Source organism: Mytilus galloprovincialis, chromosome 9, assembly GCF_965363235.1.
Source record: "Mytilus galloprovincialis chromosome 9, xbMytGall1.hap1.1, whole genome shotgun sequence".
Classification (NCBI taxonomy): Eukaryota; Metazoa; Mollusca; class Bivalvia; order Mytilida; family Mytilidae; genus Mytilus; species Mytilus galloprovincialis.
Window position 1 is genome coordinate 56,740,148 of NC_134846.1, and position 13,156 is coordinate 56,753,303.

Consider the following 13,156-nt stretch of genomic DNA (forward strand, 5'->3'; position numbering starts at 1 on the left):
TCCGTTAATCGAGATCGGGATCGGAACTTTCTTCCCGTTAAAGAAAACCAAAAAATTCACCAAGTTCGATCATTCGATGACGGAGAGATTTTTGTAAGAAAATTATCTTGTTATTCTTGTCAAAGTTGTATTGTTGGAAATTATAGCACCTGTATGAACGATGCATAATTGGGAACATATAATAAAACAAAAATGGTGAAAGAATCGGAACATAATGACTCTGATGCCGATTCCGATAACGACGAAGGGGTTGATGACGAGACTAACATTTGTGACTTTGTTTCAAATGGAACAATTTTTGCAGTTAAGGCTGATGATACTGATTGTCCATATTATATTTTAAGAGCAAGCAAAGACCCAATAATTTTAAGAAAAACAGCTACCGACAAAGGGGTGCCTCGGATCATCAGGGAAATAAAGTTATACATGGTTACTACTTTAACACTATTGATAATAACCCATTCAAATTTGAGTTATTAAAACGAATTCCAGCAATCGTTCCCGCACTTTCAGTTATATACATTTGTTCAGAGGTTGATATTGATGATACTGGTCTGATCAATTTAAATGAGTCTCTGCATGGCCGAATTCTGCGGTGCTTAGACCACGAATAAAATGTATTTATAAATGATGTTTCTGTGTTTCGCCATTATGGAAATTATCCTTTCAATCATTCAAATATTTATTAAACTTCAAACCTTCAACAATTAATATACTTTAACAATAACACGTACATACAAAATCTATAATTTGTCAACTGCAACTTTTATTGACTTGCAGTAGACACAAAAGAAAAAAAACTTAAAAAAGATTTAGATGCAAACGTTGACACAGGCTTCAATAACGTTTTCTCAACGTTACGTCGATGAACGTTTTCTGACGTTACAAACGTAGCACCAATACTGTGCGCATAGTCATATCTTTTCAAAAGTTTTTGCGAGAAGTGGTTAAAGATTTCAGATTTCATGGCAAGAGAATTATAATGTTTTTAGATGATGGTCTTGCGGGCGATAAAGATTTTGCCACTGCTTTACAGTGTAGTAAACAAGTTAAACTTCAATTAGAAGATTTGGGATTTTTACCAGCACTTGAAAAATCGCACTGGTTTCCTTGTCAAAAACTAGATTAGCTCGGTTTCACAAGGGACACCAAAAACGGTAACATATTTGTTATTCAAATTACTATAGACGTGTCACGGTACTTTTCTATCCCAAATTCATGTATTTGGTTTCGATTTTTATATTTGTTTTTCTCATCGGATTTTGTCTAATGCTTAGTCCGTTGCTGTGTGTGTTACATTTTAATGTTGTGTCGTTGTTCTCCTCTTATATTTAATGCGTTTCCCTCAGTTTTAGTTTGTTACCCCGATTTTGTTTTTTGTCCATAGATTTACGAGTTTTGAACAACGGTATACTACTGTTGCCTTTATTCAAGGAAGAAAGGATAGAGAAATTGGAAAAAAATATTTGAATTTTGTTTTGTTTCAAGTGACTAATGGAAAGATTTTATTCAGAGCTAGAGTTATAGCAAGTATTGTTGGTCAGCTTATTTCCATGCACGCCGTTTTTGGCAATGTAGTACGTAGACATACTAGATTTCTTTATGATTGTGTTATGTCTAAAGCAAGTTGGCAAGCTTGTGCTAGAATAGCGCACAAAGCTTTAAGCGAATTAATGTATTGGAATCTTCACTGTAGAAATATAAATACAGTAGGTGCTAAGATAAGCACGGTAACAGTCAATACTTTGTTTGACTGTGAGATTTTTTGTGACGTCTCAGATTTGGGCTTTGGTGGTTATATTAACCTTTCGCTGAGTCTCATTTTGTGAATTTTGAAACATTTGGTAATTGGACCAAATCGGAAATGGGTGAAAGTTCTACATGGAGAGAATTGGAATGTGTAAGAAGGGTATTTTAAAATGTCACTGAAAACAAACAAATTAGAATTAATTCCGATAACAAGAATGTTGAGCATATTGAGTAAGTAGGAAGCAAGAAATTGAAATTGCAATCAATTTCTACCTCTATTATTGATTTTTGCGAAGTTCAAAAAAATAACTTAACACCTAATTGGATACCAAGAACTGAAAATAATGATGCAGATTATCTGAGCATAGTCATGGATCATGACGATTGGGGAATAGAATCCTCGATTTATCATTATTTGTGTAATTTATGAGACATTTGTACGGTAGACAGATTTGCTACACACTATAACTCTCAGTGTGAGAGATTTAATTCAAAAGTATGGTGTCCAGGGACAGAAGCTGCTTTTACTCAGTTTTGGGGTAATGATGTAAACTGGCTTGTACCGCCACCTATCTTAATTACTAAAACTCTGAATAAGTTAAAACAAGATAAAGCTAAAGGAACACTGATCGTTCCCGAGTGGACTTCTGCCCCTTATTGGCCTATTTTACTTAAGAATTGAATGGTTTTTTTTGTAACTTCATTGGGGTGTAAAAGCGTTGACCAAAGTACATTTTGTATGAAGCGCGGAAGTCTGACAGTAGCAAAGACGGCTATATTGCTGACACTTTAGAAAAGAGACTTTCTGTATCTCAGAGTCTTGGATTATAGACTCTTTACTCATATTTCAACCCTTTCTTTGTATGTTTTCTAGGTGTCTGGGTTATCGGCAATATGAATATATTGTTTTGTGTTATTATAGCCTATGTATTCAAGGGGGACAAGGTTAAGGTAATACTAACATTTTCCCGCGTTTCAACGAATAGCGTGAAACATTTGTACTAACGATGCGTATGAATTTTCTAATTTAGTCACGTGAAAATTTTCATGTGTGGGAAAATATTTTGAAAGCCTTCACTTTCTACCCAACAGTCGTAGTGTCAAGTTTATTTTTACATATTTCAAATATGTAACATTCTAAGTTTAATTCATGTTTCTCTGATTCTGCTCATGGTGAGTGGTGTTTTGTTACGAATAATTATAATTCATTTTTTTTTGTTTTTTTTTATACTATCCAAGTATACCTCTGGAGACGGTCTTCCGAGCATAGGGTTTGGACGCAGGTTTCGAACTTTTTTCTACTACATAATTGGTATTTAATGTAGTTTGACCCAAGTTAACTTGTTTTAGTTGGTTGTTCCTGGTCGACGGGATCGTCGATGAAAGAGCCTTTGTTATTATTTGGTATTTAACTAAATATACAACATATATGTCATATATCAGCATTCAGTAATCATCTATAATTGTATTGATTTATTTATGTATTTATGCTTATTTAAATCCGGTGTCCTTCAACTGTCTAGGTTATCGGCAATATGAATATATTGTTTTGTTTTATTATAGCCTATGTATTTAAGGGGGGAAAGGTTAAGGTAATACCTATTGTTATATGCATGTGGGAATAGAAGAAATAGTGGTTTTTGAAAAGTGGGAATAGGAGGAAGACACCCTACAGATGACTTCCACTTTGCACTTGACGACACCAGTGACATACTTTCGTGCAACAACACATTATAACATTAACAACTAATGAAGGTGCAATAGACATGACTTTTGTATTCATTACATTTTAAAATAATCTAAATAAAGCTGAAAATTTGTTAATAGATATATGAAGATGTGGTATGAGTGCCAATGAGACAACTCTCCATCCAAATAACAATTATAAAAGTAAACCATTATAGGTCAAGTTAACATAACACAACATATACCTTTCCCTTTGAGATCACACTACAGATGACTTCCAGATGACCAAGCCAGTGACATACTTTCGTGCAACAAAACTTTATAACAAAAACAACAAATGAAGGTGCAAAAGACATGACTTTTGTATTCATTACATTTTAAGATAATCTAAATAAAGCTAATATTTGTTATGAATGTATTACAAATATTACTTTTCAGTATAAAATATGAACACGGCATTTGTTTGTTTGAATGTAAGTGATTTTAAGATCTTTGTACATATATTAACCTAACACAACATATGACGTTCCCTTTGAAATCACACTTCAGATAACTTCCATTTTGACACTTGACGAAGCTAGTGACATACATTCGTGTGAATGTAAACATTATAACAATATACATGACTTTTGTATTCAATACATATGAGTTTTTGGTAGATGGATTTCTATTTGTATTCATTTGATGCGTTGAGCCTTTTCACTGATTTTTATAGTTTGATCTTATGTTGTTCTGTTAAACCACTGTCCCACGTATGAGGGTTGGGTACATGTAAAAAACAACCCCGCGACACTCTACATGTCCCAAGTCAGAAGCCTGCAATTGAGCGGTTGTTGTTTGTTGCTGTTGATCATAGGCATTGTTTGTTTTATTGGTTTGTACAGTTTTTGTATAGTTCTGTTTTACCACTGTGCTAAGATAAGGGGAGGGTTTGGCGCCCACTTACATTAGTTTGTTTGTTCGATTTTTTGTCATTTCGGGGACTTTAATAGCTGACTATGCGGTATTGAGTTTGCCTATTGTTAATGGTTGAACGGTGACCTATAGTTATTAATTTCTTATCATTTGTTCTATGGTGAAAAGTTGTCTCATTGGCAATCATACTCATCTTATTTAAAGTATACATGATGAAAGAATACAGTATATACAGTAAATCGAACTCAACAAATATGCAGACTGTTAAACATTTACGTGTGCAGATTAATATTATGGAGTCAACTACATACCACCATTTGAACTAGGTAACGGTATTTTACGAAATTTTTTGTAAAGACTGCTACGTAATTTGAACATTCATGTTTTCTTAAAATTTTCTCATTCAATACTGCTGTTATGGAAATTCAATCTTTAAATGTCAGACAATGAAACTGTGTATTTAATATTCGTCTATACTTCGTGCAAATTACATGCTTTATATTGCTATACAAATGTAGAATTAGCTTACTACACATAGAAGCGTTGCCAAATCACTGATGCACAAAGATTTTCTAAAAATAAATCTTAGAAATAAAGGCAACAGTAGTATACCGCTGTTCAAAACTCATAAATCTATGGACAAAAAACAAAATCGGGGTAACAAACTAAAACTGAGGGAAACGCATTAAATATTAGAGGAGAACAACGACACAACATTAAAATGTAACACACACAGCAACGGACTAAGTATTAGACAAAATCCGATGAGAATAACCAATATAACATCAAAACCAAAAAACATGAATTTGGGATAGAAAAGTACCGTGACACGTCTTATAGTAATGTGAATTCAGAATCAAATATAGGAGAAATGGCGTTGTTAAATGTAACATTAAAATGACAACATAATAATACAGGACTACAATACAAATAAATAGGAGAACGTATTAGGCAAAGAAACACATGAATAATAGATAACAAAAGGCATCAGGTTTAAAATTCAATACGTCAAAAATGCGCCTCGTCCACACAATCTGTAACGGAAGTGTTTTGGGCTTCTTGAAATAGTAAAGAAAGTTTTGACAATGGAATGGAGTATAATTTAATTCTGATATGATGAATTCCTAAAGGTTTTTGAACAGACGTTAACAGACTATCAATTGTCACGGATTTTTCCATAGGTTTCCTTATTTGTGTTGGCGACCATTAAATTTTAAAAGGGTTGTAGTTTTAAATGATAAAAGTAACGGCGCACTTCTACTCGATACGTAGTGTAATATTAAGCCCCAGTCACACTGTCACGTTTAAATCCATTTTGAAATGCTACGTTTCAACTACGTTTTGAATAAATAATGTCCCGATATTTTGAAAGCTCGCGTTTACTAGGTTTGTGCTACGTTTTTATCACATTTTGCTACGTATTAGTACGTGTAGACCCATGTTTCCACCACGCATTGATACGTTTCGATACGTAGTAAGCACGATTTGTTACGTTCCGCTAGGCTTTGATACGCATTTACTAGGTTTCTATTTTGTTTCAATTTTCGCTACTTTTGTTGTTGAATTTTCAAAACAGGTCCCGTTTTAAACAAAGGATCATTACGTTTCGAAACGCTTCGTTAAGTATATCCCCGTTTCGCTACGCTTTCAACACGTAGTAAAACGTAGCTCTTGAAACGTGTCAGTGTGACTGGGGCTTTGCAAAATCCAACTGCTACGTATACGTAGCTTAGTTTTAGATACACGAATCGTTTTTGTATTTCAGTGGTTGCCGTTTGTTTCTGTTTTGTTTGTTTTTCGTTGATATCTTTGTAGATAAATCAGGCGTAACAGTTTAACTTTATAGCTTGTTATACAGTATGGACATTGTTGAAAGCTGAACTGTAACGTATTTTTTGCTAAATTCTACGTCTGGTGGAGGGTCAACTCATTGGCAATCACACTGCATATGCTTATCTTCAATTACTACATTGTGTCTAAACCACACCGGCAAAAACTGTTCGGACTTGATGGTATCTAACATCCGGCACAATGACGGAACATCAATAGACAGATGAAAGATAGTTTTCTCCTTATTTATTATTTTTTATGATATCGAAGAATATATATACATATACAACTATTTTCTACAACCGTTCTATATTAACGGAGAAATAAGTAAAAATGCACGTCAATATGATGAATTGAGTGAACCTTGCCTCGAAATTGTTTAATTTCTCGTTAAATTGTTCACATTGTACCGAAAGAAAGGTACGGGAAGATAGATACTAACACGGAACTTGAAAATCTTGTCATTATGAAAATCTCAATACTTGTATTTCTGAGTATAGAACGAAAGAAATTGGTCATGTCAAAATGGAACTGGCCGGTTTTGTCACTGTTTACCACCCGGTTTTGTTATAGATTTCACAATGCATAACCCGGTTTGGTCAAATAAAAAAAAATCATAATCGCATTAGGGGACGACCATTTGATATTCTGGGGGGAGGAGGATTTTGAAAATAAATAACTCAGCCTTGATAATTACAAAAATAAATGGTTTGTTCTGTGATAGTTTGAAAATAAATTACTTGACTTCCAATGTATTGAAAATAAATAACTCAGCACCTCTAATCGAAAGTATGAGATGGCACCAGATTCTTCATAAATTCATCTTTTTCCCAAAAAAATATCGGAAAACACTTCCCAATTTTTTTAATAATAAAATTATAAATATTATTGAAATATACTTGAAATGTCTGAAAAGTTGTTCATTTAACTTTAGGTATATTGTCTCAGGAAACCTTACCTCACTTTTATTTTAACATGCAGGGCCGTATCTACATTAAAGCAAATGCCTTCTGTAGGAAATTTCAAAACTAAATGCTCGTCTCCATATCAAATTACGATGTTTACGGCGAGTACCTTGCAAGAAGCAAGTTTTGTTTTTCCTCAGACGTAGCCCTGGTTTTTCGGGATCAATGTTTCTTATTTATTTGTCTTTTGTTCATTGATTACTTTCTGTATTCTGTTAGTGTTGCATTCCTTTTGTGATATTGTAATTTTGTTATGACTTGATCATGAGTTTAAAAAAAACAAAGCAGCCTCAGACTTAACTATGTGAATTCCATTTTTGCTTTATCATGCACATTGGTCTTTTGATGTTGTCCCTAGAAGTCTTACACTGAATTTATACATTTTGCTTTGAGACCAAAATATTGTCAAAAAATTATTAAAACAGAACTTGCATTTTCAGATTAAGAAAGGGTCTTCGGAACACCCAGAAAGCATGACTCTGTATCATTTGTTCTATAGCTTCTGGGACCTTCAGTGGCTTCAAAACCCTTCAAATTTGTTTTTTATATCTTAGTATGGAACGCCATAGCTGTCTTATGTGTCTTTTTTATTGCTTTTTTATTATAACATGGTGGTTTTCTATTATAAGATGGTGGTTTTCTATTATAAGATGGTTGTTTTCTATTATACGAAGGTGCTTTTCTATTATAAGATGGTGCTTTTCTAATATAAGATGGTGGTTTTCTATTATAAGATGGTGGTTTTCTATTATACGAAGGTGTTTTTCTATTATAAGATGGTGCTTTTCTATTATAAGATGGTGGTTTTCTATTATACGAAGGTGCTTTTCTATTATAAGATGGTTGTTTTCTATTATAAGATGGTGCTTTTCTATTATAAGATGGTGGTTTTCTATTATAAGGTGATTTTTTTATTATAAGGTGCTTTTTTATTATACGATGGTGCTTTTCTATTATACGATGGTGGTTCCCGTGATTAACCGGAAGCGTGGCGTGTATTTGAATATCACCGAACCAACATGGCGGCCATGGCTGTGAATACTAAAATTTTAAATGTTTGACAGAAATTAAACTTGCAGCAAGCATTTCCAAACTTTGAGAGAGAGAAAATCACTCCAGACATTGTATGTAGGCTTTCGACACATGAAATGGAAATATTAGGTGTATCTAGTAGGGCAGATATGATGAAGTTAAGAACTGAATGTGTAAAATATGGAACGTCCGCCCCTAATAAAATAAACTCTGAATGCGGCCCTCCGAAATTTGATATTCCAAAGTCTGTTCTTAAAAGTGTTCTGGAAAATGGATTTAAAATATCCGACATTTCTAAATTGTTGTCTGTGTCTGAAAGCACCATTTACCGAAGAATGTCGGATTAAGCAAAATGAATTTTACACAAATTGATGACAGTGATTTAGACTTGACACTTGGACAAATAATAAAAGAGTTTCCATTGTGTGGCGAAACACTATTGCAACAGATGCTTCTATTAAAAGGCATAAGAGTACAGAGATGGAGACTGAGGGAGTGCATGCATCGATTAGATACCGCCGGTGTACAGGCGAGACGTACGGGTAGGCTTCATAGACGTGTTTACAATGTAATGGGTCCATATCACCTCTGGCACATAGATACAAACCATAAACTTGTCCGGTGGAGATTTTTAATTGTAGATGGCATTGACGGGTTTAGTCGATTGATAACATTTTTAAAATGTACCGACAACAACACATCAAGAACAGTTTTGGATTGTTTCTTCTCCGGTGTTGCAAAGTATGGGATACCCAATAAAGTTAGGTCTGACAAAGGATTGGAAAATGTTTCTGTGGCAAACTACATGTTGATTCAAAAGGCCCAAACAGTATGGTAACGGGAAAAAGCACTCATAATCAACGGATTGAAAGACTATGGAGAGATGTGTATGAAGGTGTGCTTAGTTACTTTTACAACTTATTTTATTTCATGGAAGATGAAGGTTATCTAGACCCACTAAAACTGACAAACTTAGCTGCTCTCCACTTTGTTTTCATGGACGAAATAAACAGGAAGCTGCAATTTTGGGCAGAGGCATGGGCTGGTCATAGACTACGCACTGTTAATTCATCTCCATTGAGCTTGTGGACTTCAGGTCAACTTCAAAATGCCGTAGGAATTACCGAAGGAGAAGCAAATTTGCAAGACTATGGAATTGAAGGCTATGTGGATCAAAATGATGTAGAAGAGGGCGAGAGACCAATATTTGGACCCCTTGCACACATGATAAGTGATCAATGCAGGCTGGATTTAACTCAACAATTGATAAGAAGCAATACTAACTTTGGAATAGATTATTATCTTGAATGTTTGGAAGTCATTGAAAGAAATAACTAAACTGGTTATTAAAACTTATTTGTAATTTACTAAATTGCCTTCATATCTTGAACGTAAATGGATAACTGAATAACTTCTTTATATACTTAATCTTATAAAACCCCATGACTTTCAACAACTTGAAGCTTTAAAGTGGTATATTGGTTATATATATAACTGTATCATTTTGTGTAGAGGTAGTACACGAACAACGTACAGATCTGTAGATCCTCTAACTATTTTAGTATTTATTATAAAATTGAGAATGGAAATGGGGAATATGTCAGAGACAACAACCCGACAATAGAAAAAAAAACAACAGCAGAAGGTCACCAACAGGTCTTCAATGTAGCGAGAAATTCCCACACCCGAAGGCGTCCTTCAGCTGGCCCCTAAACAAATATATACTAGTTCAGTGATAATGAACGCCATACTAATTTCCAAATTGTACACAAGAAACTAAAATAAAATAAAACAAGACTAACAAAGGCCAGAGGCTCCTGACTTGGGACAGGCGCAAAAATGCGGCGGGGTTAAACATGTTTGTGAGATCTCAACCCTCCCCCTATACCTCTAGCCAATGTAGAAAAGTAAAAAACATTATAACCAATTTTTCTAACTTATAAGGACGCTGAGTTGGCAATTGAATTGTGCAAGTCTTTTTGCTGCACGTCTTTCGATTCTTGATAGGAAGTCGAGTAGATTGAGGGGCAAGGTTAGTGTACCCATAAACATGGTTCAACCCCACCACTCTGCCAAGTTTTGCCAGAGTGCCTGTATCAAGTCGGGAATTCTCTCTTCCTTCTGTATATTTTCCTTTTTGTGTTGTCGCTGTATGTCTCTATTTTGATGGCTTGATTGGTGGTGTTGGTGCTGTTTGATGTTTTATATCGAATTATTCCCATTCCCTGTTTTATCTTTATTTTTTATATATAAAGGTTGGCTACATGGTTCAGCTAAATGAAATTCTTCGATAATGCTTTAAATATTTAAATGTTTTTGTTTGAACTGAAAATCATTGTGTCCTGAATATTAAGTCATTGGTCTTACAATTTGCCAAATTAAAAAGTACTTCAACCAGAGACATATAATACTAGAGATAAGCAACTTTGTGAAATCTCGAGAAATATCGCAGCCACATGCTTTGATAAGAATATAACATGTATAAATCATATATATATATATAAAGAAAGAAAGTAGTTAAGTGTGTCACAAGTATTGCGGGAGTACACAAGTCCATTGTTTAAAAAAAAATGTACTTATCAAAACTGTCCGAGGTACTAGCTATATATATAGTATGTAGCTGAATGTACATATTTTTACTATTAGACTTGGGTTAAAAGCATTTTTAATGTAATGAAATCAATGCTAATATTTGCGAAAATGCTTTCAAGTGATTAAATTTTGCTATATAAGAGTATCACCTATCTTGAACTTGAGCTAAATTTCATTTCAAGGCATCTTTTACCGTTCTCCCACTAAGAACAGTCTCCAACTTGTGTGGTGATGCTCATCTATAACGCAGATTATCTTAAGTCTATCAGTAAAATTTGAATGTTCTAAGTTTTTTTAGTAGTATCACTGTTGAGCCTGAGGGCCAAATGCGAGAAATTTTCGAAGAGGGTCTGGAGGGCATGCCCCCCACCCCAGATACCTTTTTAAAACTTAGAGTCATGGTATGAAGACTTCATACACAGAAAATTCAAATTAAATAGATTTTTTTTTACTGAAATTCCTCCAGTCAGATTTACTAAAATAAATAAACTGTTATCATAGAGATCTGGCTCCCTTTATGGTAATTTTTATAATGCATGCAAGTTTTGCAAATATTCAAAGTCAATGAACCATAACTGTAGGTACATGGCTAAACAATCTCCATGGAAATGAGATGTGCCAATGGTAATACCAAAGACCATTGACTTATCATAATTCCCTTTAAACAAACTTAAACACAAACTAATACATGTAAACTAAGCAAAAGTTTAAGTGAATAGACCATGACTGAGAGGAGGGGCCAAAAAATCTCCATGGAAATGACATATGCCAATGCTTATACAACTGCATACCAATTGTCATTAACTTACCACTAGTGGTTCCCAATAAACTGACCTAATCACAAACAAATACATTGAAATTAAGCGAAAAATTCAAAGTCAACGGACCATGACTGAGGGGGCGGGGCCATATAATCTCCATGGAAATGACATATATACCAATTCTTATACAACTGCATACCTATTATCATTAACTTACCATTATTGGTTCCCCATAAACTGACCTAATCACAAACTAATACCTTGTTGACCCCGCCGGAAACAGCATACCTATGTCTCGCTTTTTGACTCCATTAAGCGATACAAAATCTACTTAAAATGTTGAACTAACTATTTCATTTTAATATTTGTAAAGGTCCTCCAATCCATGTGTCGGCACTACCCCAGTACCCAGTGGCGGACTCAGAACTTTTCATAAGGAGGGGGGGGGGGGTTTCCAGTCACAGTCATGCTTCAGTGATTCCCAATATAATCAACCAAAATTTTTAATTTTTCCAATGAAATTAGTAAATCTTTTGGAAGTTGGCAACAAAAATAATTTGTATGTACATCATGTACACGCTGCAGTTTTTAAATTTTTTGGATTCAAGACTTTGGGACCGAATCCTTATTTTGTCAATTGTTTGTACAACATGTACCTGATGGACTTGGTTTTTGTATTTACATGTATGGTAAAGAAATACTCTTGTTGCTCTGTTCCAGTATCAGTATATGATTTTGATAAATTTTGTTATCCGTCCTTTCATGGATGCTAAAAGAATTCATGTCGGTCCTGTTAGAGCACAGCAATCTGAAGTTCAGTTTCAAGACCAATTTATAAAGATTTGAATTCAATTATATAGTTTACTCGAGAAATGTTCAAGGAAATTGAAAATATGATTAAAAGCCAAATAAAACTCAGGACCGCATTATCTTTTCTTACAAAATATGCTTTAAATATACATGTACACATGTACAAAATCTACATGAAGTTGACCTATTGCATATCTAAGAAACAAACTTAACCAGGAAAACTCAACATTGATTAATGAATCATGAAAATGAGGTCAAGGTCCTATGAATCCTGCCAGACAGACATGACGTACAAATGTATACCTTACAATCTTTACATGCTTCAAATATTATAATTGACCTTTAGAATACAGTATCTCAGAAACACACTTAACCAGGAAAACATAAGAGTGACCAATGAACCATGAAAATGTGGTCCTGGTCAGATGATAATAGCCACACAGACATATAATGAAAATTGAGAAATTTAAATGGGAATTTGCCTGCATTTATAATTAGGATTTTTCCTTTTTAGACTAAAATGCGATTATTATTTTTGCGGTATTAACAAAATTCCTGTTAACATGGTTAAGGCTGTTTGATTCATAAACAAAAAACATGATTTTAATGCATTGCAATTATAACCCCTTTGCATTTTTTGCAATAATAAAAACATTGCAATAATTTCTCAATTTATAGTATACATCTTTATGATCTTACAATTCAATCATTTCATAATCCAAATATTGTTTATCACTAAAATTATTAGAAAATTAGACCCAAAAAAACAACTTAACCGTAGAAATGAGGTCAAGGTCTAATAAAACATGCCACCTG

The 13,156-nt window shown here is 33.9% G+C and overlaps 1 pseudogene; it reads left to right on the forward strand.

Annotated features, from left to right (window-relative positions):
* Positions 1 to 1,864: 1,864 nt before the first annotated feature.
* Positions 1,865 to 9,610, forward strand: LOC143046816 (uncharacterized; annotated as a pseudogene).
* Positions 9,611 to 13,156: the final 3,546 nt, after the last annotated feature.